Source organism: Oreochromis aureus, linkage group 11 (genome assembly GCF_013358895.1).
Source record: "Oreochromis aureus strain Israel breed Guangdong linkage group 11, ZZ_aureus, whole genome shotgun sequence".
NCBI classification, from domain to species: Eukaryota; Metazoa; Chordata; class Actinopteri; order Cichliformes; family Cichlidae; genus Oreochromis; species Oreochromis aureus.
The window spans coordinates 31,075,333-31,100,473 of NC_052952.1; the positions used below are offsets into that span (position 1 = coordinate 31,075,333).

The 25,141-nt window shown below is 41.1% G+C and overlaps 1 protein-coding gene across 2 annotated transcripts in view; it reads left to right on the plus strand.

Annotated features, from left to right (window-relative positions):
* The window catches only part of sema6e (sema domain, transmembrane domain (TM), and cytoplasmic domain, (semaphorin) 6E), a 149,736-nt gene that overhangs the window by 43,069 nt on the left and 81,526 nt on the right, over nucleotides 1-25,141 (plus strand). For both annotated transcript variants that reach the window (XM_031756705.2, XM_031756707.2), the window contains exons 3-4: nucleotides 744-888; nucleotides 20,533-20,714. The gene's annotated coding sequence lies outside the window, so the exon portion shown is untranslated. The remainder of the gene's footprint in view (nucleotides 1-743; nucleotides 889-20,532; nucleotides 20,715-25,141) is intronic.

Below are 25,141 nucleotides of genomic sequence, written 5' to 3' on the forward strand. Positions count from 1 at the left end.
CTTTATTGTGATTTATTCATCACCTCAGTGTTTGGCTACTTATCAGCAGTGCAGGCAAGTATTGAGCTTGTGGAGATGATAGAATTGTGGGACTTGCTGTGCCGGGCTGGAACAATAGACGATGAAAATAAGAGTGGCAGTGCAGAGTTGGGGGGGGTGGGGGGGCGTTGTCACTCGTGTGAAAGATGGATGCCACACAGAGCCAGGGCTGAAAGTGGGACAGCTCTCAGAAGGACAACCGGGAGACAAAGGGCTAAGATACCAAAAAGCCTCAGAATCGGCAGTCTGAGGAGATCTTTCAAGGACTGATTCAGCAGTCCTCTGTTTCATTCTTCAAGACATGCCAGTCTAATAAATAATAAGCATGCACGGTTTGGTTTTGAAGTTTATGGCCCCTTCTCTGCTGTCAGTTCAAATCAAACTCCAATTTAGATTGTATTCCTCTGCGCATTTGTGCCTCTAACTGTAGTGCTTTCTCCCACTGGTAGTAAATTCCAGTGACATTTCATCGTCTTTGATATCCTTGATTGTGTACTTCACCTCAACTAAAACACAGCCTCTGAGTCTGTGCAGGTCTCTGTAGACTGTCTCCACTGATCAATTCTTCAGCCCATCTGTCTGCCAGGCTTATTCACAGGGCCGCACCATAGGCAGACGAACTCTCACGGCAGGAGTCTTCATTAAACCAATCCTCCCTACCTCCTCCTCTCCCTCCCTCCTTTCCTTTTTCTATCTCTCCACAGGCCTGGGGAAAGTTAATGAGAAGATTCGATCAGCTGGCAAACCACCCCCACCACCCCCGCCCCCACCTTCCTCGACGCCATCCTCTTATCCCAGCCATTGTCTTTGTCCAGTGTTGCTGTGACTCACTGACATAGTTGGACGCTGGTGAGTCAATAATGGTCTAACCTCAGTTGTTTTTTGATGGGGTTAGATCAGTTAATTTGAGAAATATTGCTAACTGTTCCAAGTATCAGATGTAACTACAGCAGTATTAACAGAGCTTTATCAGTTGTAGCATATGTTGTTCTGCCTTACGTTCATATCATAGCTTGATTAATGCTGCTAAATAAGTGAACTTATATTAGCTGTAGTTTCTTGTTTGTATACCATTGGAAACTAATGATACAAAGTAATCCCATCTTTTCCTGTGATCGGTTACTTGTAAATGAAAATCCTGTAAATAGCTTTACCTCACTTCACACCAGTGTAAATCACTGCTGTCTTGATCTTAGGGTTCAGGCTTATGTTACTGTGCATACACACAGAAATAACACCCGTGTCTGTGTCTGGGCGGTATTTGTTATTTGTACCAAAGTTTTTATGTTGAAGTCGGGAATGGAAGAACACGGAAATGGGACAAAATATGTGAACAGCAATCTTAGTGTTATTTTCATCTAAGCTGTGTTGGAGAAGGCACATTTTTGCCGAGTATTAGGAGGACTAGAGCGTGAGGAACTGTAAACAAAAAACAGCTAGTAATATATGGTCACCTTCAGCCTAAGAAGACTTGCCTCTTTACTGAAAAACCTTCAATATAAGAACCCTTATATTTTATATTTCTTTCTACCTGCTGCTATGCTGTGCTTTGTGCGAGGTGAGGGGGTGTCGGTTTGGCTCAGTTGTCCTGCCAGAGAAATGGATTTGCCATGATGGATGGCACCAGTGGCACTGTACAGGTCTCAGCCTGTTGCTGAATCACAGCTTTAAACTAATTTTGTGGGCACAGCAGAGCCGTTGTGCTTTGTGCCCGAGCTTGGGACCTGGCTCATCTAACAGCCCAGCTGAAGCTTGCATGCCAATTACACCCCCCCTCCAACCCCCACCATTGGCCAAGAAGAGCAGGCAAAGCAAGAAAATAAAGAAGTATCTGCTCACTTGCTGAGGCAAACACTTTGCTTTAGTGCCCTTGTAATTCAGTAGTGTAGGTAACAGCCATGGGCTGTAATATCCTGTGGGCGAGCACTGAGTTAATTTAATTATACTCGTCATGGTCACTTTCCTTCCCTGTAAAGATTGTTAACGTAAGTCTACTACTTTTATAGCCACAATTTCTGCTTGATTCACCACATCTCGGACATGTTGACATCTTGTTGTGATTTATAAGTAGCGTGTGGGGCTCAGATTTGTCTTAAGCGTTGAAGCTCAGTGAGCACTGTTTATCCTGTGCATGCTTTGAAAAGTGATGCAAAACCCAAACTGAAGAAATGTCCAAAAGTTTTTATTGATGGAATTAATTTTGCTCAAGATACTTTCATGTCACGCCTTGTTTTTAATTTTCCATAGACTGCTGCACTTGCATGTGTTTAGCTTAGATTAGAGGTTTGCTATTGTGTGACAGGAAATGTCTTGAATTCAAGGTCTGCATCACAGCAAAGAAGAATGTTTATTGCATAGTGTTTTGACCTTGAGCCCTTTCTTATATTAATTACTGGTGTTGCTGTTCTTTAGACTTCTGTGATTCGACTTAAGCATTTCCCCATGACATAAGATTTTGATGCAACTAGGAAGATGGTGAAGTTGTAGTTGGACTCGCAACCTGCAGGTTGGAAAAATCAAGTGCTTTCACATTGTTGGATGTCATCTCAGTCTGATATTCAGTGCCTTTATTTTTTTTTTAAACTTAGGATTTAATTTACTCTTATGGTGTAACAACCATAAATAATGAGCATAAACTGATTTAAATCAAGGTGCTTTTAGTCATGGTGAGTAAATGTAAACAGCTTAAAGGCGTGTTTGTTATGTTTTGGGGTATAATTAATCATGATTGTGCTCTTGACTCCAATCTCTTTGTGGTTGCTTTGCATTATTGTGCTTTTAATTTACTGTGTGAGAATTTTGACTTGGGGCGCTTTCAGAGTGAGACGCGACAACAGCAGCAGCTGCCATTTATTCTGCACGGCTCTCACCGGATTACACAGTGGCCTGCTCTGCATCCAGCAGCAACATTTTTGACATGGTCAAACTCGAGCAGCAGCAGCAGAAGACTGGGATTGAAAAACTGCTCATTCACGGTTCTCTACCCCCACAATGCCCTCTCTCTGTTCTCTGGTCAGAAATGTCATGCGGGTAAAATAGCATGGTGGCAACATGTTTCTGATACTTGAACCTTTTTTCACACCGACATTCTGACTTGTTACAATAGGTAAAGCAAGGCTGCATAATGGTGACTGCATCCATTCAGCAGCAGTCAGGCTTTTGAACATGCTGCTTCGCTGCCATCGCTTACTGGGACACTTCTTATGCTGAGCACAGACTACACAATATTTTTGTTTATGTATATGATGGCCACTATTTCAGATTAGATGATTAGAGACATAAAAGCTTTGCTTCTTGTTTCTTTTTGTCAGTCAAGATTGTTGGCTTTCACGACATGCATGATGTCAGTGGAAAGGAGAGTCGAGCTAGAGAGTTAAGTGGTGTGTGTATAATAATGGCTGTCTATTCTGCTTCACAGTTCCACCTATCTAAACTGGATAATGAAGCAGTCATGGAAGACTTTTTGGAGAAAAAAAATGTGACATGCAAGTCATTGTGCAGGGACATTATAATGTACCCCAGTTATGAGAGATGTGAGAGAAAACAATCAACTGACATGCACGTTAACCATTTCCAGCAAGACCCTATGTTGTGTGTGTTGGACCATAACTGGGCTGTTATTGTGCAGTCTGAACTTGGTAAGCATTAATTCCGCCTGTGTTTCCTCCCCCTGTGGAAATTGTGATGTAAGAATTCTGCAAATCCACAGTTTGAAAGGATATAGGCATCATTACTTGATCATAATTGGATCATGAATGAACTCTTTTTCTAATACACTGTTTTTCCAGTTCACGGTTTACCTGAATTATCTTTAAACATGAAAGCTTTCAACACGCTGGCATTTGTAACAGTTCAGGACAGTTACATGCCAAAAGCAACATGGCGTCACCTCAAGACAAGACCGCAGGACTAGTCTGAGGATGTTTGTACCTCAGTTTTAGTTAATAGTGGAAAAAGTTCTGGCAGTGAATCCAGCTTAAAAGAAATTCGTCTTAATCACGCAAAGTATGCTGCAGTTGTGCGTCATAAGGATGCGTTTTGGGGGGGGGCTTTACCCTATAAGAATTCGTAAAACATTCTATACTCTTAGGACAGCTTTTACTGATGGCCTGTCACAATGCAGGTAGTGTTAGGAGGTGATACAAACATTAAAGTGACAGTATTGTTCTTCTGCTATCTTTGTGCACCCACCAAAAACTCCCTGGCCATCTCATCTCTCCTCCTCTTTTAGAATCAGACACAGGGATTCATGGCAGCAGTGTGTGACCTGGGACCTGTTTGGGTCTGCAATGCATTAAGATGAATACAGCCATCCCACTGTCAGATGATAAATGGCGGGCTGCAGGGAAGGCTCTTCACTATGTAAAAGAGGTGCTTGCAGACATGGCACTTTCATCAATCAGAATGGGAACCGCTGTAATGTTGTTACACCACAGAAAAGACGTACAGTCTGTTTCCGTGCAGCACACAGATGAATCCTCTTTGTCTGTTTGGATAATGCTTTTCACCCTCTGTGTTGCAGGGGACGTGATTTGGGTGCAGTGATAAAATATTTAGGTGCATAAAGTCCTTGTTTTGAGCTTCATTTAAAATAATCCCACCGTGTAATCAGCTGTCCTTACACAGGTGTAACGTCGCCTTATCTGCGCTACAATTTTTCCGTTTCGCTTAGACGGCAGCATCAAGGTCTCAATTAAAGTGACACCTGGTATCTCACATTCACACTTCCTCGCAAAACCCCAGCAGAGCTCCCTGACAGTGAGCCTGGAGCTGCTTAGTCAACACTTCAGAAACCCTGGAGATGATTTTGGGAAAGGTGCAATGCCCCCGGTGGAGTGACGGTGTGTTGCAACATAGGCCGCCAGCCTCTAAGATAAGAGCAGCAGACGGGTTTATGTGGGACACGCAAGGGTGAATAGTGCAGTCCCAGGTCACTGGTAAAGAAAGCAAAAGGCAAAGGAATTTAAGGGGGTTATTTTTATCTTTTATTTGTTGTCTTTTTCTTTAGTGTTTTCTGTTGTGATAAAGGATCCAGTGTGAATTGGGATTTGGTTGTGGAAATATTTTGATTAGTCTTTAATGTCCCTGTGTTTGAGGAGCTCATTTAAGTGCCTTGGCTCAATAAAATGTGTATGTTTTTCTTTAAATTGCTTTCTAAATCTCTAATATCAGTACCCACACATATATCATTTTCACCATTTCTCAGTTCTCCTCCCTCTGGTATTCTCCTGCCTTTTCTGCAAGCAGCACTTTCTTATAGCTCAGAGGATCTAATCATTCTCCTGGCTTTTCTTTTTTTTTTTTTTTTTACGCTGCTAATCTCCTCCCCGAACCTACTGTATCTCTACCTCCCTTTTCTCATGTCTCTTCCATCATGTTGCTACCCTCTCATTCTCTCTGCATGTAGCCGTTGAGTCGTAGCAGTTCTTGTGGCAGGAGGTGTGGTGTAACCCCGGCTGTTTTGGCAGATAAGCCTCAGCCTGCCCACCTGCTTCCCCGCTGCTTGTCAGGCAAATAGGACTTGCACTGTCACTGACATTCATTCGGCGGCAGGAGGTTGCCTCCTCGACGGATCCGCCACAGCCGCCTCACCGCCTCTAATTTTCATGCATGAGAAGGCTGAAGAGCATTCGACTCTCCTTGAAACAAACAGCAAAAGTCTCAAAAGAATTAAACCAGTGAGTGTTAAAATTGCTCCCTGTTTCAGTTTGAGATGAATTTTACGTTTATTTTCACTCAACCTTTATCTTACCTGTGGAGATCAGAGTATTGCTTTTTTATTCTGGCTATATAATCCAAACACAGTGTACAGAGAAAAAGCTGCAATGCCAGAAATCTAAATTCTAACAGATTTTGTTAATCAGTCTGTTATTTTTTTATGACTTTTTTTTTTTTTTTTTTTAAAAGCCTTCCAAACTTGACAGTATCCCATTAGTCTGTATTTAGACTCCAAGTCTACAAACATGATCAACAAAACAAGGAAATAAAGGAGGAAGTTCAGTGCCGGTATACAAGCTCTAAAACAACATTTGGGCTATTTTAAAAATATCTGTGAGGATGAAGTCTGTCATTTTAGATTTGGGGAGTTTTACTCCTTTTTAGAGCTTGATCAAAATCAGGGAGCAACACATAAAAATCAAAAAAATCAAAAAAAAAAAATCTCTGAAATAGTTTTTTTTTTTTTTCCTTCAGGAGAGACTGATTTGACTTGTTTCTCTTGTATGCTTTTATTTATACTGCCCTTCCTTAAGGGCATTGTCCTAATTGAAGATTTTAAAGCCATTGTGTTATGCCTGTGAAACTGGATGACAGCAGCTTGGGCAAGACTGAGAACCATCAAGTATAATGTTGTGAATACAGACTGCGTAACCATATGCCTCTCAGGCACTCATGTGAACACGGGCCTTTAGTGCTGTAATTCCCTTTAATTGATTTGTTACTACACTAATGGTGGTTATAATATTGAGTTGTCTTCTTTGATGAGCCAATCATCGCTGCTGTCAGAGAGGTACTCCTCCTTCGCTCAGGCACCAAACGCACTTCCTGAACTATGTACGCAGCTATTGAAGCCAGTTGTACATTTGTGGATTTACAGCACTGAGGCGGCAGAGCAGTGGGAGCTATATCTCTGTGTCTTGAGCCAAAGGAGTGATTGCCTGGTGAATAGTTGTATGGTAAAGGTCAATAAACAGTGGCTAGGTTATTGTGCGGCAGATTGAAAAGGAAATTATATTGCGGTGAAGACGGGGAGGTGTGCGTTTGCATGTACTGTTTTTATGTGTGAAATTGTGGGTAGAGGTGCAGCCCTGTGCTCTTTTCTTTCTGTCGTGAGTTTCTCTTGACAGTGAGTCTTCCAGCTGACCTGTCAGTGTTATTCAGCCTACAGGGCTGTGAAATGACCCACCACAGGGCTCACCTGGGGCACTGCAACCTCTTTTAGCTTTTCCCTTCACACTGTTGCTCCCTAACTATGTTTTATTCCTTTTCCTCCCTGTGTTCTCACTGCTTTATATTCACTCTCCACACCTCATTCACTCTGTCTTTTCACTCTTTCACACAGACAGAATTGCTGTACTTTCTCTCTATTCTCTAGAGACTTAATGTTTCCTGTTTGGATCCTGCTTGCAAGGCTTCAATAAGAATCGCTTAATGAAGTAAGAGGGGCGATGCAGACCCCTATTTTTTTTTTTTTTTTTTTTTTTCATAGACTACTGAAAATGTTCCAGGAATAGGAACAACCTATCTCAACAGCTCGTCTTGCTTTCTGTGGTTTTTGGCTGTGTCTGATGCTCTTCTATTATGTACAAGACGAGAATGCCAAGTTTTTTTTTCTTCCCATTTTTGTTTTGTCTTCTCTTCTGCTGCACTAAATTTATCCCCTTATCCTCACAATACTCAAAACACACCCTGCCCTACCTGCAACTTTGAAGCTTCAGGTGTTTTATTTTGTGAGGTTGATTCTGGGAGCAAATTCATGCTGTTCTGGTCCCACATGTCGGAGCACTGTACTTTTGCTCTGATGGTGGAGAGATGGACGATTGAAAGAGATTGATCGTCATGGAGCAGACATCAGTCAAGCTGACAAATGGCAGCCGCAAACTTGGAAAGCCATTAGCGGACCAAGGCGGGAGTGAAGCCCGGCCAAGCCCCACTGATTTCCATGAGTCTCCTTTCTAAAGCACAGGCCCGCGCCAGGCCACAACACAGTGGTGGGTGTGAGCACCACCTCATGTCCCTTCTGGCCTTTGCTGCTACCAACCAGTATGTTGACATAGGGTTGATTCTCAGCCATTAATGAACAAACGCTCCAAAGAAAGGAGTTAGTCCATCATTTCACTTACCTGTCATGACTCGGGCAAAGAACTCACGTCAGTTGAAAATAAGGGCGTTGACTGGCATTATGTCTTACTGCTTATGGTTTACAGTGACAACATTAATGTTGTGATTCAAACAGATTCAGATTCAGACTAGGGCTGTTCGATATAACGATATATATCGGATGACGATATAAAAACGTCTATCGTTTCATTTTACACTATCGTTTGTTTCGTGGTGTCGCAAAATAAACTGTTTACGGCAATATTTTTTCATTATTTTGATGGTCACTGTAGTGGCTATATTAATTTCCTAAAGTTCTCTCTTTCTCTTATATTTAATATAACCACACTACAGACGGACAAGCGCTTGTTTTTATGCGTTGTCGTTAGCAACAACGACGGTAAAACCACCTCGTGTCCGCTTGTTTATTTTCCACATAAACCTTTCACAATAAAGCTCAAGATCCTGTTGAGACTTTTCAAAATAAACTGAATCACGTGAAAGATGCAGAGTATTTACGGGTGAGAAGCAAAAAAGAGCCGTCAGGTGCTAAAAAATAAACCGTAGACTCAAACGTTAGAACAGGCTTTTCCCCGCAGCACGCTGTGTAATAAATACTCACAAAGAAAACGGCGGCTGTTACAGCCTATGTCTAAAAATGTATCATTTCATGCATCAGTTAAAACACTCGACTCCAGGTACGCGACGCCCAGCTGGAAACACTTCACGCAAGTCGAGCTGCCCGACATTCACAGAATTTACAGAAAATGTTACATTTTTGTGATTTATATTGTTATCGGACGATAGATGTCTTAATATCGGGATATGAGATTTTGGTCATATCGCACAGCCCTAATTCAGACAATTTGAACAAAATAATATGTCGTTCCAAACTGATGTTGAACATTTTCTTATTTTCTGCGCTCCCCTTTTGAACAGCTCTCCTTCTTTTGCTGAATGTGCCAGTTTGGAATGGTTTCGATTTTGATTTTCACTGCACATATTATGCAAAACAACTTTTTTTGAGCCTCCCGTACAAAACCAGGTGAAAGGTTAGCTGTTCTGCTTTGACTGCACTCTACAGAGAAGAAAATGTGTGGTAGACATCAGCGAGTGCTGTGTTTTCTTTTTCCTTTTTGTTTTAGCAGCTGCTTTTGTAAAGGAAATATCTTTTTTGTTCAAACAGAAATAAAGAGTCACTTGGGAGGGAGGGCAGATAAGGGGTGGGGAATGGGGGGGAATTGGCTTGTATAAACACTGTGCCAGAACTGTTCTTCTGCAATTACTGTAAACTGACACTGAATCTACTAAAGTGTGTTCAGAGTCTTATTTTGCAAGTTGTTTTTAAAAAAGGCATTAGAGTGAAGTAAAAAAGTGGATTAATGCAGCACTAAAAAATAATTTACCCTATATTAGCAAAGCGTTTGGTAGAAATTGCATAGAATGGGATTGAAAAGTAGGTCCAGACATCTGTCTTAAATTATTATAAGAAATGGCAATGTGGATGCAAAATAGACAAGAACAATGAAAGTCTCTGGCAGCAAAGTATCTGATGCTCTAGTTGAAGGTATACCTTATCTTGCAGACAGTGTTTGAATGTTCTGGAATGTATCAGTGTTGTGTTAAATGGTATACAGGTGGGGAGAGAATGTCACTCTTCAGGAAATGCCATGAAGCACTAACAGAGGTAGCATGAGGAATGTGGTCAAACTGTTGCTCAGACCAGCCATCCAGTTGTTGATGGGGGGAAGATGCACTTTAAACTAAAAACAGCAAGAAGCCCCCTCACGTGGATAAACCTTTGGACTAAAATTACTTTGTAATTTATTCTGTGTCTTCACACAACTTTGGAACACAGCAAAAGGGCATCGAGTAAGTAATCTTCAGTTTTTTAGTCGTCTTGTCTAAAACACTTTGGCTACAGACAAGTCAGTTGTTAGTCTGACCTCAAATCAAAGTCTCCTTAGAATGGGATTGATTACAAGTTGAAACACTGTAACCTCTCGATGGACAGACCTCACAATAACTTGCAAGGATGTATGAAAACATAATAAATGATACTTGATTGTTTTTCATGCAGGCTGGTCATTTAAAATAATCTGTGTATGAAACTTGTGATTGATACTGAGTATACAGCATGTAATTATTACTTTTTTTCCTTGCCAGAAGAAAGATGACAACTAGGAAAGAGTTGAGCTGATATCTTTGACTGTTGCTTGGAAATACTGAAACTGTGTCATGCTGCTCATGCAAACATTTGTCTGCTAATGTTTGTGTGATCGACATGACCGTCATGTCAATCACACAAACATTAACATTTGTGTGATTGACATGACACACTGCCATCATTTTTGATTCTGACAGCTCCTTTTCTGTTGAAACCAAATTTTTTTTGTATGTCTTTATCTTTAAATTTATTTAGACATGTTTTTTTTTTTCTGCAATCTCATGCTGATCATGCAAACAATTGCAGATCTATGCAGAAAACGGTGGCATTGTGTCACGTTGATCACACAAACATTAGTAGACCTACATCCACTAACCTGTTACGTGATCAACGTGACACAGTGCCAACTTTTCACATATAGATTAGCTATTGTCTGAGCGATCAATGTGACACTGACAAAAGAAAAGCAAACAGATAAGAACTGCGACAGAGATAAAGGTGAGGCGTGTTGGCATTCCAACAGAAAAGAAGCTCTAGTTAAGCTGCGGTAGGAGAAAGGTATATGCACAAAGTGGCCTCCAGCTGTGATCGATACTGCAGCCACGTTTCTTAGCCTATGATTCAGCAGATAATATGATCATACAGAGTGCAAACATGAAATCATGTCTTATTAAGTTTATTAGAAGCGTGTTTTTAGCATGTGGCTCTCAAAGACCTTTGTTGAAATCATTGAGATGGCATATATATAGATGACTATATTTCGTAAACGAATATGTGGCTGTGTGCTTGCACAACACATAATTGGAATGATGATAAAACACTGGGAAGTGGGGACAGAACTAAAGGGAATTGGATGATATAGAAAACGGGAAAAGAAGAAAAAACAAATGGACTTTTGTCTGAAGGCTATAGGTCGGAGTCTGTGATGAAGCATCCCAGTTGAACGCTCATACTAAGACAATTTTAAGGAAGTGGACTTAAAAACTCACTTTCTTTTTTCAGTAAATGGATTCAATGAGTCATTTAGGCCAAATACAGGACAGTCAGTGTGTATGCTTGGTGCCTTCAACATTAAAACAAATCTTTAACTTCACTTTTTACAAGCTTGTCACACTGAGATTGTGTGTGAACCTTACCTTTTACCTTTGTTACTCTGACATGCTCCCTTGTTGTAGGATTTAGTTTTTCTTATAAGCTGTTGCATTTACTATCTCTCCAGGAAACTGCAGACTAGTTATAATATTGTCAGTCTGTGGGTGCCTGTTGGAAGGATTTTGAAACAATATAAAATTTAATTTACTATCTGGATACCTTGTTTGCTTTAGAGCTCCAAACACCCGGAAACTGGCAAACGTGAGCTTAAGATTGTCGGAGGGGGAAAAAAAACGGATGGCGTTGACAAGGCAACAGGAGCTCATTATCTCGTCGTCTATGCTGGTCCACGGTGCGCCATTGATGGGTGCCAGAGGAGAGTTTCGAGCAGACAGATGGGGTTGAACTCTGCATTTCATGCAAAAGACGATTGAGCGGGAATAACGGCGTCCACAGAAATGACATGTCGGTGTTGTAATCCTGGATTACCTGTCTGCCTTGCTCTACTTCACTGTTCGTGTTGCACGTTCCACATTAGACAAGATGACAAACAGTGGCTAAGCCTCAGCTGCTGTGAGACTATTTGATCTGTATTGTGAAGATACAACATGGATGCATTTAAATTCCAGCTATCTAACACTTCTTACCTACACGTTTTCTACTGACCATTTTTTGAAATGTCTGGTGCAAGGACAGGTACGCCTGAAGGAGTTAAAGAAGAGTGGAAGGATGAGTTACATCTGGACCTATTTGAAATTACTGCTTGTCTGATTTCTTTTTTCTTACTTTCTTTTCTGTTGGAAGTGAACATACAGTACTCAATTTGCAGCAGGTGGTTTGCATCCTATCTTCCAGGAGTGAGCTATTCAAGTTCTAAAAGATCAAGTGTTGGACTATTGCTAAAGCTTGCAGCAGGAATCTTAGTGCACAATACACCAACTTTCGGAGCAAGAGACCTTCTGAACAATAAAAATTTGTTTTTGGTCAGGTCGACCAAAAAAAATAGGGAGCATGTGAGCTCACATAGTGAGCATGAATTATTTACTACAGTTTAAGAGATTTTAAGTTAACAAAGGCTGTCAAATAAAGGTAGTTTTATGTGGTGTGTTCAAGAATTTCTTATTCCGTTTCTGGATATTTTCAGGCGTTCTTTTGAATTTTCACTGAGCTGAGAAATCGGTGCACACACCAACCAGGCTGACAGCTTTGGCTTCTGTTTTTGAGTTCTGGTGCATCTTCCATTCCAGCAATGGTTATGACAGCTGAAGCATCTAATTGGCATGGAGTTGTGGTCATAAAAGTTTTCCTTTATTCAGACTAAAAATGGTAAGTTTTGTGTTTCGAGCCTATTTGTTAGCATAATTATGTAGCTAATGATTATGATGCATATTACAGGAATTAGTTTTGTGTAAGGTCTGTAGGGAAACACCTGAATTGGGACAGTTTTCTGACTAATTATGTTCATGCTCACAGAGTTTTACCTTTGTGGGTGAAGATTGTGGAGGACTCTGGCCATATCACAGCCAGAGGAGCCTGCAAAGCAAAACCTCTAAAGAGTAACCCATGCCTTTGTTCAATTCCCATCCACAGTATTTTATTTCTAGAGTGTAACAACTTCTATTCTGAGAGTTTGAGAGCTGTTTACACTTCTGTCTCTCAGCAGCGAGGCTTTCTTTGCAGGATGTGTTCTGCTGCCAGTGTTTACCAAGGGATGCGCCTTGTTTGCAAGAAATGAGTGGGAGAAAGAGATTTAGTGTTTTTCCTGTTCTCGATTTGCATGATTTTGGTTGGAAGCACTGTGGCAGCCGGCAGAATCTTAGACACATTTAGTTGGCACAAATAATCACAGCTCTTAGTGCAGGCAGAGACTTGACATCTTGGATTCCTTCAATCCTTTCAATAAAGCTTGTGCATCATGTATATTATATCCAAACCCCTAAGATGATGAGTAGCTGTCCTTAGGGGTGAAAGAGCAAAGATGCATGGAAAAAATAGTGATTATTAAAAGCTCTAATTGAATGTAACGAGTACATTTTATGCAAATATTGACCTGTAATGAACTTGACATCTTGCTGCAGTCTTTTTTCAGTCGCTTCCTTTGGGGGTCATAACAGCGAATTATTTGCTGCCATCTTACCTTGTTCCTGGCATCCTGCTATTTCACACAAGCCCTCTGCTATTACGTGTATGAAGTCTTGCTGAATGGCCTTATGCAGCTTAGTTGCTTATTTTTATTCCTTTTTTTTAATTTTGAAAACTACATATAACAAGAACCTCTTTTTATGTGTGTAATCCTGTTGAATTTATGCTTCTTTGAGTTTTAATAAATCACTGGAGCTGACAGTATAGTAACAATGTCACAGCTCGTACTGAGTCAGTTTTATTACTGTAGGTTAAAGGCTTTTAAAAAAGGGAAAGGAAAACACACACATACAATCTGAGTTTTCTTATGTTCCATTTTATGTATGTTGTCTGATTTCTGGGGTTTTTTTGAATTTTTTTTTGAGTTCTTCATAATGATCTGTGTGATGTTTGCACAATCCATAAGTGCTCATATCAGACTTGGGCAGAAGAGCATCTCAAGGGACATTTGCCTGTTGTTACTTCAGTTGTTTAAAGCAGTAGGCAGTAAATTTAAAAAAACAAAAGAATAAAAGAAAAATGCTCAAAAAGGAAACATTGGTCTTTAGTTTTTTTTGTGAATAAAGGATTAGGACAATGTAATTAAAAAGTTCAGAGTTCAGTAGGGTGGAGAAGCAAATCGATTGCATTTGAAAGTAAGAGTCAACTATTGTCTTTTAGATGGGAAGAAAACTTTGAGAAAACGGAAAGGATCAATGTTTTCTCTCTGTCAACATATACGGCTATATGGTGACTCATCTCATGTTATTGCTATTTCTTTGTCAGCTCACATGACATTTACTTTTGAGATTTTTCCCATTTAGTTGTCAAAGTTAATGAAAGGATGGAGAGATAAAGCAAATATAACACATCAACAAAGCAGAGCACAAACGCATACTGTTGTGTGCACTGTACAGCCAATAACACAGTTTCACTAAGGCAAATCAGATATGAATAGACATTCATACTTCCGAACTGATGCCTCACTTGCTGTGGGAGGGAGACAATTGATGTAATTGTGAAGAGGAATGGTGACAAGATGTAAAAACAAAGGCACTCTGTCACAAACACACACACAGACAGTTTTGTGTATATTAAAGCTCAGAGAAATGTATTTGTGCCTGCAGAGGAAAGTATTTGTATTCTTGTTTGCATAAAAATGAGTTGAGGCATTTATAGCAGGGCAGCTGAAGAAAAATCCCCTTTCAGTATAATATGCTCTTTAATAAAGACACAGGTTGGCAGATTGGGAGTGTCAGTGCATGTGGCATACAGCCTCTTCAAGTGATTTATGAGCACACTGCTAGGCTATTACATTATGGGCCCGAGTCCTATTCAGTGAGGGTGATAAGAGCAGCCCACCTCTGTTGAAACACTGCAGGTACAAGCGTTTTGTTTTAGTGGAATATCACTAGTTTTTGATAAAGGAATTAAGTATGAGGAGAATCTAATCATGTTGTCTGTGCTGCAGCTGTATCTCATCCATTAAGTTAGAGTTTGTGCTTTTGTCCTTCAGAGTTTGCAGAGCATGTTCGAGGGAAGATTGCTCGGAATTGTTTGCGTCTTCATTGAATTTCAAATTGAAGATCTCTTTTTAGTGTGTAAACAATGTCATGCATCAGTTATACTTGCATGAAAAAAATGGCAAAAAGCACATTTTCTAACCTCTAGAGGACTGGTTTCATTTACTCTGGAGAAATTTCTTTATCTCATAAGAACAGTGAGGAAAACATGCAAGTCTGCAGTTTCTTGCCGCTCTGTGTGGCTTCGGATTTGGCCCCGCGTTCGCAGAGGGAGAAGGGTGAGAGGCCGGCACGGCGAGGTCAGAGTTGACGCCGCAGTCGAAAGGCCAGTTGTCAACCTCCGGCGGAGAGAAAAACAACGGGGCATCAGCTAGAGTGGTTTGGAAAAAGGACGAGTCAGGGTCGCTTTCAATTAGCACAGCATGTTGTCATGGCAGTGAGCCACCGAGGCAGCGAGAAGGAGGTGAGAGGTAGCTTTGGGCTTATGGAAAGAAGAAAAAGGAAAGCAGCTACAAACCAAGATTGACAGAACTAAACATGGAAAGACATGCACTGAGGCAGTTGTTCTAAAGAATGGATAAGAAAGAGCTTCCTCTATGGCTTGTGGTGTTACAGGTTCCTAACCCAGAGGCCTGACTGTAACAAAGTCTGTAACCTTTGCTTGCTCAAACCCTGTGTGGCTTCAGTTTTTCTTTTTTCTTTTTTTGTCCCGCTCCAAACAAAGATGTAAGTACATCCTGGCAGCGATGACACAGTAAAGATGGTAAATAACATGTCAAGAGTTCTGAAGGTGACTTAAGTTCAAAAGACTATTCATGACAGTTTCTGCATTGTGCATGAATTTGTTGGTTGTATTGTCCTTTGGGATGATGTGTCAACAGATTTCAGTTATGGTAGTCTAACAAAGCTCCGTCTTTAGACATTTGTTGCTATAGCAGTGGAGTCAAGCATAAATGAACTTTGTCAGATATGAGGAACTGTCTCAGAACTGCCTCCCAGCAGGATGGAGGAGTGGAATAATTAATAGGTCTAATATTCCACTTCATCCTGACAGCTTCTCGAGAACTCATGTGTGACAAGAAAGAGTAAAGACCCATCTCGCTGTCAAACAGGCTGATAAAGATGAGTCTTTTTATGATTCATGACATGAGATAAGAAGCACAAAAAAGCAAGCCCTGTGTTGGCGAAGTGCATCACTGGCAGTCCAGCTCTGATGTCGATGACATTATGTCAGATTTGTGAGATGGATATGGACGACAGATTTCACTGTGGTACAGGCTTTCCTTGTAATTTTGCAGTTGGGCCAAATGCATGTTTTCGACAGGCTTCTAGAGAATAAATCATTTTTTTCTTGTCATTTTTTTCCTTTAAAATCAAAAGTGGCACAGTTATTGCACTGAACGTAGCAATGCATGCTGGGACTGTTCTCCCATGAGGTTTGTGAAAACCAGCAGAGCACGATATGGCTCTCCATGGTCTGTTGGTGTAGAGGCAAGCCGAAACAAATAATACAGCTCCCTATTTGGAAGGCATTATTCCCACAGAAGTGTGAGGCTATTTATGTTGAGTGTGGGCGTGTATAATGAGTGTGGCCATACCAATGTGCCAATTAGTCTCATACATGCATGCCTGCTTTGCCACTTGTTGGGAATTAAGATGTGATTTTGACAGAAATAACTGCAGCTGTGATGTCGATCGTGGGCTTGGATTATGTGAATTTTTTAAGCCTGATGCCTGCTTTAATGAAGAATTGTTTTCCAATAAATTTTAATATTTGGATTAAAGTGCTTCAGAAAGACTTTGTGACTGCATGAGACATTCGGACGCTGTTAATTGAAAGCAAGGATAATTATTATTAAGAATAACATCTTCCCACAGTCTGCCAGATAGGTCCTGATCAATTTTACAATAAATATGCCCTCAAACAAAAATGCATCACATTCATCATGTGGAGGTTACACTGTGACACTAAATATCATGAAATTGAGTTTTACTTTGGTTTTGCCCACATTTTGGACTCAATTTCAGTCCAAAGTGACTTAGGGCAGAAATCACTGTTGTGAATTTAACTTAATGCTGTGCGGAAGAAAAGATGGCGGTAAATATATTTGCCTAATCATTTAGTGACTTTACCACTCACACTACACAATGTGTGTAACACAACTCAAGGCTTTGATGTGAGTTTTATTAGTTTTATCTCTAAAGGACAGTTGGGAGATTAAGTGTAACTTAATCTCTCCAAACCTCTGTGCCTGTTGGCAAATGGCAGTTTTCTGCAACAGTAGCATTACCCTCATTACATGAAAACTGGATAGAAGTTGGCCTTATCATGTTGTGTTTTCCAGATAGCAATAGCTAACAAGACACAAATGTGGGAATAAGAGGAAGGCAATGGCCTCGAATCAAAGCAACAAATAATACTGCTGTCGACTTCAGTTAGTACTACGAGCACTGCAGGTGAGTTGCTCCTTTGGCATGGACAGGTGCGTTTGAGAGAGAGGCCTGCAGAGAACTGAGCAATTTATTAGACATTTTTAAACCAATCGGTGGGTTGGCTCTTGATTGATCTCTTGTTTATTGCACAGACTCAGGGTATTCTTTCCTTAATTTAATACTGAACTGAGAGGAGAAGCCCGATTTTTAATCTGAAGAGCCTCTTTTCCTCACACTGTATGTATATTTTTCAGCCATCCTGGCTCCAATAGCATCACACTTGTCAGGACTCCAGTCTATTACTTTCTCCTCCTTTTCTAAAAGACAGCAATTAATCTAATTAGTAATCAATCAGCCTTTAGGCCTCTGTGCTAATGGAGGATATGACAGGCCGGGACCTTGCATTATTAATACCACCATTCCTGTACCCCTAGACCCCCCCCCGAACGCCCACTGCCAGGGGGCCATTGATCACTACCATAACCAAGTGAGCACTGCAAGGACTGCAGGGAAGTTTCCAGCGTAGTGGGATTGTAGACGGGAATGTGGTGTGTCGTCGTGAAATCCGTTCAGTGGGATTTAGCATAATTTCGGTAACGGAAAGATTTCGCCAACTTTGCTCACGGGAGACTGACTAGATGCAAAACTTCTAAAAATGAAATATTTGCTCGCTGGTGCATTGAGTCTGTGGAGAAGCTCATGGTGCACATTTGAAGGAGAAGAGGGATTGTATGAGTGGTGTTAATGGGAATGTTGTGCTCTGAAAAGCTCATTTGGTAAATGGGGCTCACCTCAAAACTATTATGGCAGGATAAGGGGGCCTCTCTGCGGGACTATTTCTAGAAAATGAGATTAGAAATTATAGAACGCCGCTAATGCCGGGGCACCGTGATCGCAGTGTGGCAATAAAACAATCACGGCAACATTATCCTTCATCTCCCATGCGCTATATGAGCACCCAGTCTAATAGACCCAGCAGCTGAAGTTATGGAGCCTGGTAGCAGCCCCACCAGCTGATCTCATTCACTCTAATCAATACTGGAACCTACTCTGCCTAGACTGGGTGGGAAAACAGCTGCGCAGAACAACAAAACTTCACCCTGTGTCCTCTTTAACTGAATCTGCTGATCCTAATTTATCTAACCTCTGTGCCAGTGGCTGTTAATCATGTTGGTCATCCAGACTACAGGTTGTTTTTGAGAACGACAAGTTGAGGCTTGTGTGACATGGATGTTTTTGAGAATATCCCTTTTGTTTGAGATGAAGCCCTACCCTTAAAATCATTAGTCAGTTTAAAGCTGAAATGACAACTTTATTATTATTATTATTACTGTATAAATGGGGTAAATGTGGGCTTTGTGGTTGGACAAATCAAGTAATTTTAACATAATTTGTATTAGTTTTAGCTTTTTTTGAAATAAAGTTGCACATTAAACAGAAAAATTAAGCAGGTGATCAGTGCAACTAGATAACAGTGTGATTCTCTTAGGTAGGTGTATTAAAGGTGTTTTGGATAACTAACACCTTATTTTAAACCTATTTCTTTCATTTGTCACCTTTCTGCATGCACAGTATGTGTTGGGGAAAAATAATCATTATTATTGTTGCTTAATATTTTTGATGGAGATGATTTTTGACAAAAAAGACAGCTGCAGCCTGTCCACAATATGACTGATGGGTGGGAGGCTGGAAGGGAGTGGTCAGAGGTTCTTTTTGTTCTCTTTAAAGCTGACATCATTCTTTACTTCAACAGGCCACTTCCCGTGACTAAAACAGAGTGTCATTTGGCGTAGTGGCCATAACATTTAAACTAACCAGCCATGTGTTTAGAGTATAACACGGCCTCCTGCCTTTACACCACACAGGTTAAGTCACCACAAACCAGCGTGCCAAAGCTGTCACACCACTCTGCTTAATTTGCGGAAGGCTGGGGTTGTTAAGTATTTACAAGCCTTCAGTGGCTTTATGAATCTATGATGGGAGTGAGCATTGGTGTTGAGCTCACAGCAGCTGCAGTCGGCTGCCTCATTCGGGAGGGATTGGGAAAGCAATGCAGCTCATCTGCTGCGCTGTGTGAGTGAGTCAGTGGACAGGCTTTATCCGTGGCTAAGGATTTGAGGACTCACTGTGCGGTCACAACCTCTTCCCCCCCCTTTTTTTTTTTTTTTTTTACTCGAGTGCCATCTGTATGTAGGTTTATATAGATTAAGAAGTCATTTTCTTAGGAGGTAAGCTCAGTTACGGGAATTCGTGCACTTTCCATTAGTCATCGCTGGTTATCTGAGATGACTTTTTGTGTGTGTGTGCGGAGAGCTGAATTTGGGATAATGGATTTACAAGGAAGTTCATCTGTCATGAATTCTCTTCAGTGCGATTGTGGTTTTGCTATGGGGAGGTTGGGTAAAGAATGACTGTGCAGTTGGAGAGATGAACTAACTACAGAGCAGCACTGGTTTAAACCCCCAGCTGTGTTGCATGAATGAGTCTCTTGAGAACAGAGAGGGGCTTCAGGCGAATGAAGAAAGTTTCAAAGTTCTGACAAGTCTAGATAGATGTGAAAAAGCTCCCAGCAAACATGACAAATAGTAAAGCTCCTAAATATCTGCTACAAAGTAGGGAAAAAACAAACTTATTTGCATGGTTAATGCTGGGGTAACAAGGTTATGCAGATCAGAAATAAAGTGCGGGTGTGTTAGGTTCAGCTGTATTTTTATACCATCGTTGCTCCGTTTTATTATTTTGCAGCTAATATTTGGAGGTGCATCAGTCCTGTTGTTCTACATAGTCTTACCTCCATATTGTATGTTACAAAACCAAGTTTTGGATGAAGTTCCCACACAGTTTACCATAAGCGTGGGCACGTTTAAAACCACAAGGTGCATTTGGTCCACATTTTGTGTATATATGCAGAGAGTGTGGGCAGAGGTTTGTGGATTCGTGCTGAATAATCATGAATTTGTCTTTTTGTTTTTTAAATGGTATACATACTTTGATATTGTTTGTTTTATAACACAGTGAATGCACACTCATAAATCATAAAATTGAAAGAGGGAATGAAAATACAGGACAGGGAAAGAGCAATGTGGTCTATAAGCAACATGAAGCTGCTTGCCTATACCAGCACATCTGCTTCCATTTCTGCTTGTGTTGGTTGTGATGTTGTGACAGCAGAGGGACTGAGGAGTTTACACTGAGAGGACATAGAGCCCCTCTCTGTGGGATCTCTTTGGGTCAGTGGCCCCGTTTAAGGAACCCCAGAGGTTTTTCAGCAGTGTGTTTGCAGTGCAGCTGTCTTTATTCTGCTTTACATTCTCATTTTTTTTCTCTGTTTGCTTTCAGAGGAAGTTCACTGAAGATTGAACGTTTTTTGAATGGAAGACCTCAAAGAGACTTTTAATCCTTGAAGGCCCTGCAAACACCTCATCTTCATAACCCCTTCTGCACACGGCTGCCGAGGTCCTTTCCCGAGAGACGAAGGGGGAGCAGAGATTGGTGGATTGTTGGATGTGACAAACACCTTTGTAAGTTCAGTTTTAGCTTTCCCTTGATTTAAAGTTTTCCTTTTTTGGGTTAAGGAATTCCCAATCTGTAATCAGGATAATATCTCAGGATATTTCCAGCATTGTATTTGAGTAAGGGCTCCTGGACACCTGATTTCACTCCTTTGCATTTTGCTGTGTTCAATATTTAAGATTTAATAAGCAATCAAACTGTTCATGAGGTTTACCCAAAAGTACATTGATTGATTGAAAGTGCAGCCTGATGGCACCATTAGAAACGACCAGCTTCCATCAGATTGAATATAAGAATTTGATTTCCATGCTAAATTTTGAATTCAGCAGTGCAGGACAAATCAGAAGTTTGCCTTGAATGCCTTTATGATCTGTAGAGCATGCAGCATCATCTGCCCTTAGACACGTCATTGAGAGAAGCCAAACATTTACCAGAAAAAATGGAGGTAATGGTTGCAGAAACGCAGGTGATGACGTTTTAAGCATACAACATAAATGCATCAAATTAACCATGACCAGGCTTTACATTGCATTCCTCTAAAATGTCTGCGCATGCTGTAAACTCTTTCAGACGCATAATTTCACAGAATTTTGTGTATTGACGATAAATGTGCGAAATGATGACATGTTTGTCTGTCATGAATTTGTGTGCATAAAGTTCATACCCTGTGAGGCTCAGATGGGCCATAGTAATAAGAGAAAACCATTTGGCAGTTAAGAGCTTGATTGTATGAGGCAGTGCAGGTCATGATTTCATTTTGTGTTTTTCCAAAAGCAAAACGACTCGAGGGCTTTCAAGCAAAGCTCTGCCTCACAGAAACAGGTAGACAAATAAACGTGTAAAAATCGTTTGTAACTCGAACACATTGTTTTCCTGGGGTTGGCAGAGGCTTTGTCCCCACGAGCTGTTATTTACGATGATCTGACACTGTGAATGCTCATGTTGGACTCTTGATCTCTTTATTCATACCACCTTTCAAAGCTCTACTGTTGTGTGATCCCTCTTTTGGCTGGCTCTGCATATGTGCAGCACGGGACCATTGTAGAGTGTTGCGCGTCAGTCAGAATGAATAGGAGCCCACCGCTCTTGCGTTGCGCTGTGCTGACAGCAGGGAAACAATACATGATAGCTTGGTTAGAAGGTTGAGTTTGTAGGAATTAGGTTGTTGGTGTTGAACCGGATCACTGGCATCATGGTGGCATGAGGGGCCCCGATGTGGACACCCATTTTCTGCCTGTCATTATTGATGACACAAAGACGTATCAAAAAGGGTGAAATGGGACAGAACAGCAGTCAGTGCGGGTGCAAAGGCGTGAAACATGATCAGACCACTCTGTTGAATAGCGGTATTATCGTGCCAAAAATGTGAGCGAGAGAGAGGGAGAGATGGGGGCAGAAAGAGAGTGACTGGCATTGCTTTCATATCTTGTCACCTACTCACTCCACAGTGCTGGCGCTGTGAAGCATAGTTTGATGCATAGTTTAGATGTATGAACATTTGTTCATGGCCCACATGGTTTTGCAAGAAAAACAAAAAAAAGAGTCTTTGCATGCCAAACCATAACAGCCGAAAGCTGCAGGCAAATCCTGCCCTCTGTCTTAATTTGTACAACTTTACAAGCAGGGCACTGAGCTAAATTTTCGAACCTGCGTGATATGAATAAAAATCACAGAGGGGTTAACATTTTAGAATTGTTGTCTATTTTTTTCCAATTTATTCAGATAACAGATTAACATTCTTTTCCACCCCATCACTTCTCTGCATGACCCTAGTTTTAGCACCTGTCTTTTCAGCTACAAATAAGGAAAGCTGTCTCTAAATCAGTAACACACTGAGAATGCAGCTGTCTCAGTTTCCTCCTTTTTATTTTAAAATTAAATTGTGGATTTTTTTTTTAGTTTGTTTTTGCCTTTTCCTAAAAACTCATATGGTTAGGGAGAAGATGTGACATACGTGCTGGCCCACATTTTAGCCCAGGGTGTTGCAATGTGGTTTGTATTGGAGTCACCAGGATGCCCCCCGTGTATATTTCTTTGACTTTGCCCTCTGATAAACTTCAGTTGACCTCTCTCACTGCATGTCTCGAGGGCTTGAGTCTTTGTCAGTGCCCTAATTTTCTCCTCCTTACCCTTTTTCCCATCTTCATTCCTGACTTGCGCTCTTGTTCAGTGTTAAATGAAGGCATGGCCACACTTGGATGTGCTGTGACAAATTGGCACACAGGAGGCAGATGGTGATGGGGAGGAGACTGGTTGTCATGCCATTTGCTGTAACGACATGAATTGATCTCCGTGCCACAGAGCAGCCAAACATGCTTCACTTGTGTAATCCTGACTTTGGTTAGCGCATATGTGCATGCACACACCCGTATGCCTGCACACACACCCCAAGAAAACTCTGTTCCACATGCCACACTACACCAGCCTTCCGTCCCCATTAGTATCAATGATGTGTGCAGTGGAGGTGCTCGCTAACTGTCATAGGCTCTTTGCTTGGATCCGCTCAGAGAGGCAAAGGGATGCTCAGGGATTTTGACAGAGAGACAGAGCTCAGACTAATGGTAGGCCGGTGAGAGTCGGGGAGCCCTAAAAAAGAGCCTACGATAGGCATAGCTTTGCCGGTGTACTGTACGTGTCAGCCAGCTGTTCTATTTACAGAGCTGCTGTCTTAACAATGTTTGCCCATGAGGCTTTGGTGCAACTCAACTAAAATCCCCATGGGTGTTTTTTATTGCAGCATGACTTCTGGTAAAATGATAGTTTTCCTGACAGGACTGGCATTGCTCATTAGGCTATCCAAGGGATATTAAATTTGTTCCCCAATTGGGTTTTCTTTGTAGCTGCATTAAAATATACTCATCTTAGCTTAAATTATGTGTGGATACACAAGAGAATATCTGTGTAGAATCAGTGTAAAATTAGAAAATGAAGCAAACTTACTTTATAATGTTGACACTCTTGACCCTTGAGCAAAAAGGTAAAGGGTCAAGGACAGGTTGACAGTTAAACTACTAAAATTCTTTAGAGTGGAGATGGCACAGATACCATCAGACAGAAAGACAGTGCGACATATGTCTTATATTAGTGTAAGACTGATGAAATGCCCAACGAACCAGTGTTTGATTGGGAAACTGCAGAGAACTGAGAAAGGTTAATGGATTGTGGTCTGTAAAAATCACAACAAGTACTGAATTCACGTACATGCCAAAACACTATAAAGGCCAGATCAATGACAGGATTTCCTGAAGCAGCGGTTCAGAAAATCAAATTTACTGACGAACTTTTCTGCCCCTACCTGATCGATACAATCTTCAATACACGGTTGAGGGTAGGAGTAGGAGTCTGTACAAAGTCTGTACAAAGTCTTGGCATGTTGTCAGACTTGGACAAACATAGCAATGCCCAGCTAGAACTGGAACGTCAAGATATTTTCGTTGGACAGGATAAACCCAGTAGAAATATGTGATTGGATTTTAAGTCTTTACATCTATGTTATGTTCCCTCAGCTGACTTATATGGCTTCAGTAGATTTACATGACAAAGCTGCTTAGAAGCAGTATGATCAGATAATTCTGATTTGAAACCATTCTCCAAAACTGCGCACAGGCCAGCAAACATCTATAATAGGGAACTTAGAATTGGCAACAGGGCTAACATCTGATCTCCAGGGAGAAAAACGCCTCCCTCTCTCTCCACACGCTGATCATAAAAGCTCCTAATTCTTCTCTGGGTGGATACCAAACTCTACCTCGTCGGCTTCTATTCATCCTACAACGACAAGGCAAACCCTCCTCCCAGTCACGCTTAAATTTTGCACAGTATGCGCGCAAGGCAGACTTCACTATGTGGTTAGGCTTACTTGAGCCTTGGCATGTGTCACATGGCTTTATGTAGGCTATGACATTTCAATCGTCGCCATAAAATGTATGTGAGGATACACTCATGGACACCTGCATGACCTAACTGATCATGAGAAACCTGGAAAACCACGTCACGGAATTCTAGACCGAACTGACCCTCAATCACCTAGTTCCCTTGGCGACAGTCTGCCTGATGTAAGTAAACCTTCCGCTGATTTGCAGAAAACATTTGGGAGTATGTATTAATGTCCTTTGGGTGCTTCAAAAAAACACCCCAGTGCTAGTACATTAAAAACCACCATGCAAATATCAGTCAGTTGTAATTAGTCTGATTTAAAGTTCTTAGCCATGATTGCCACTGTTAGAATATAAACATGTGTCTTTCGTAAGGGAAAGCAATCTGCTAGTCACATATGGCTCTAAATTGAGTTAACCGTTAAAAATACAGGTTTTCCAAATGAAAGGGGATCGTTAATGGATCCGATTTTCTTTTCATTAAAAGCCTGCATTCAGTATGTGGGCGAGAGGATGGGATAATTGCTGGCTTTAGCGCTCCTCACCTGGAACGTGACAGG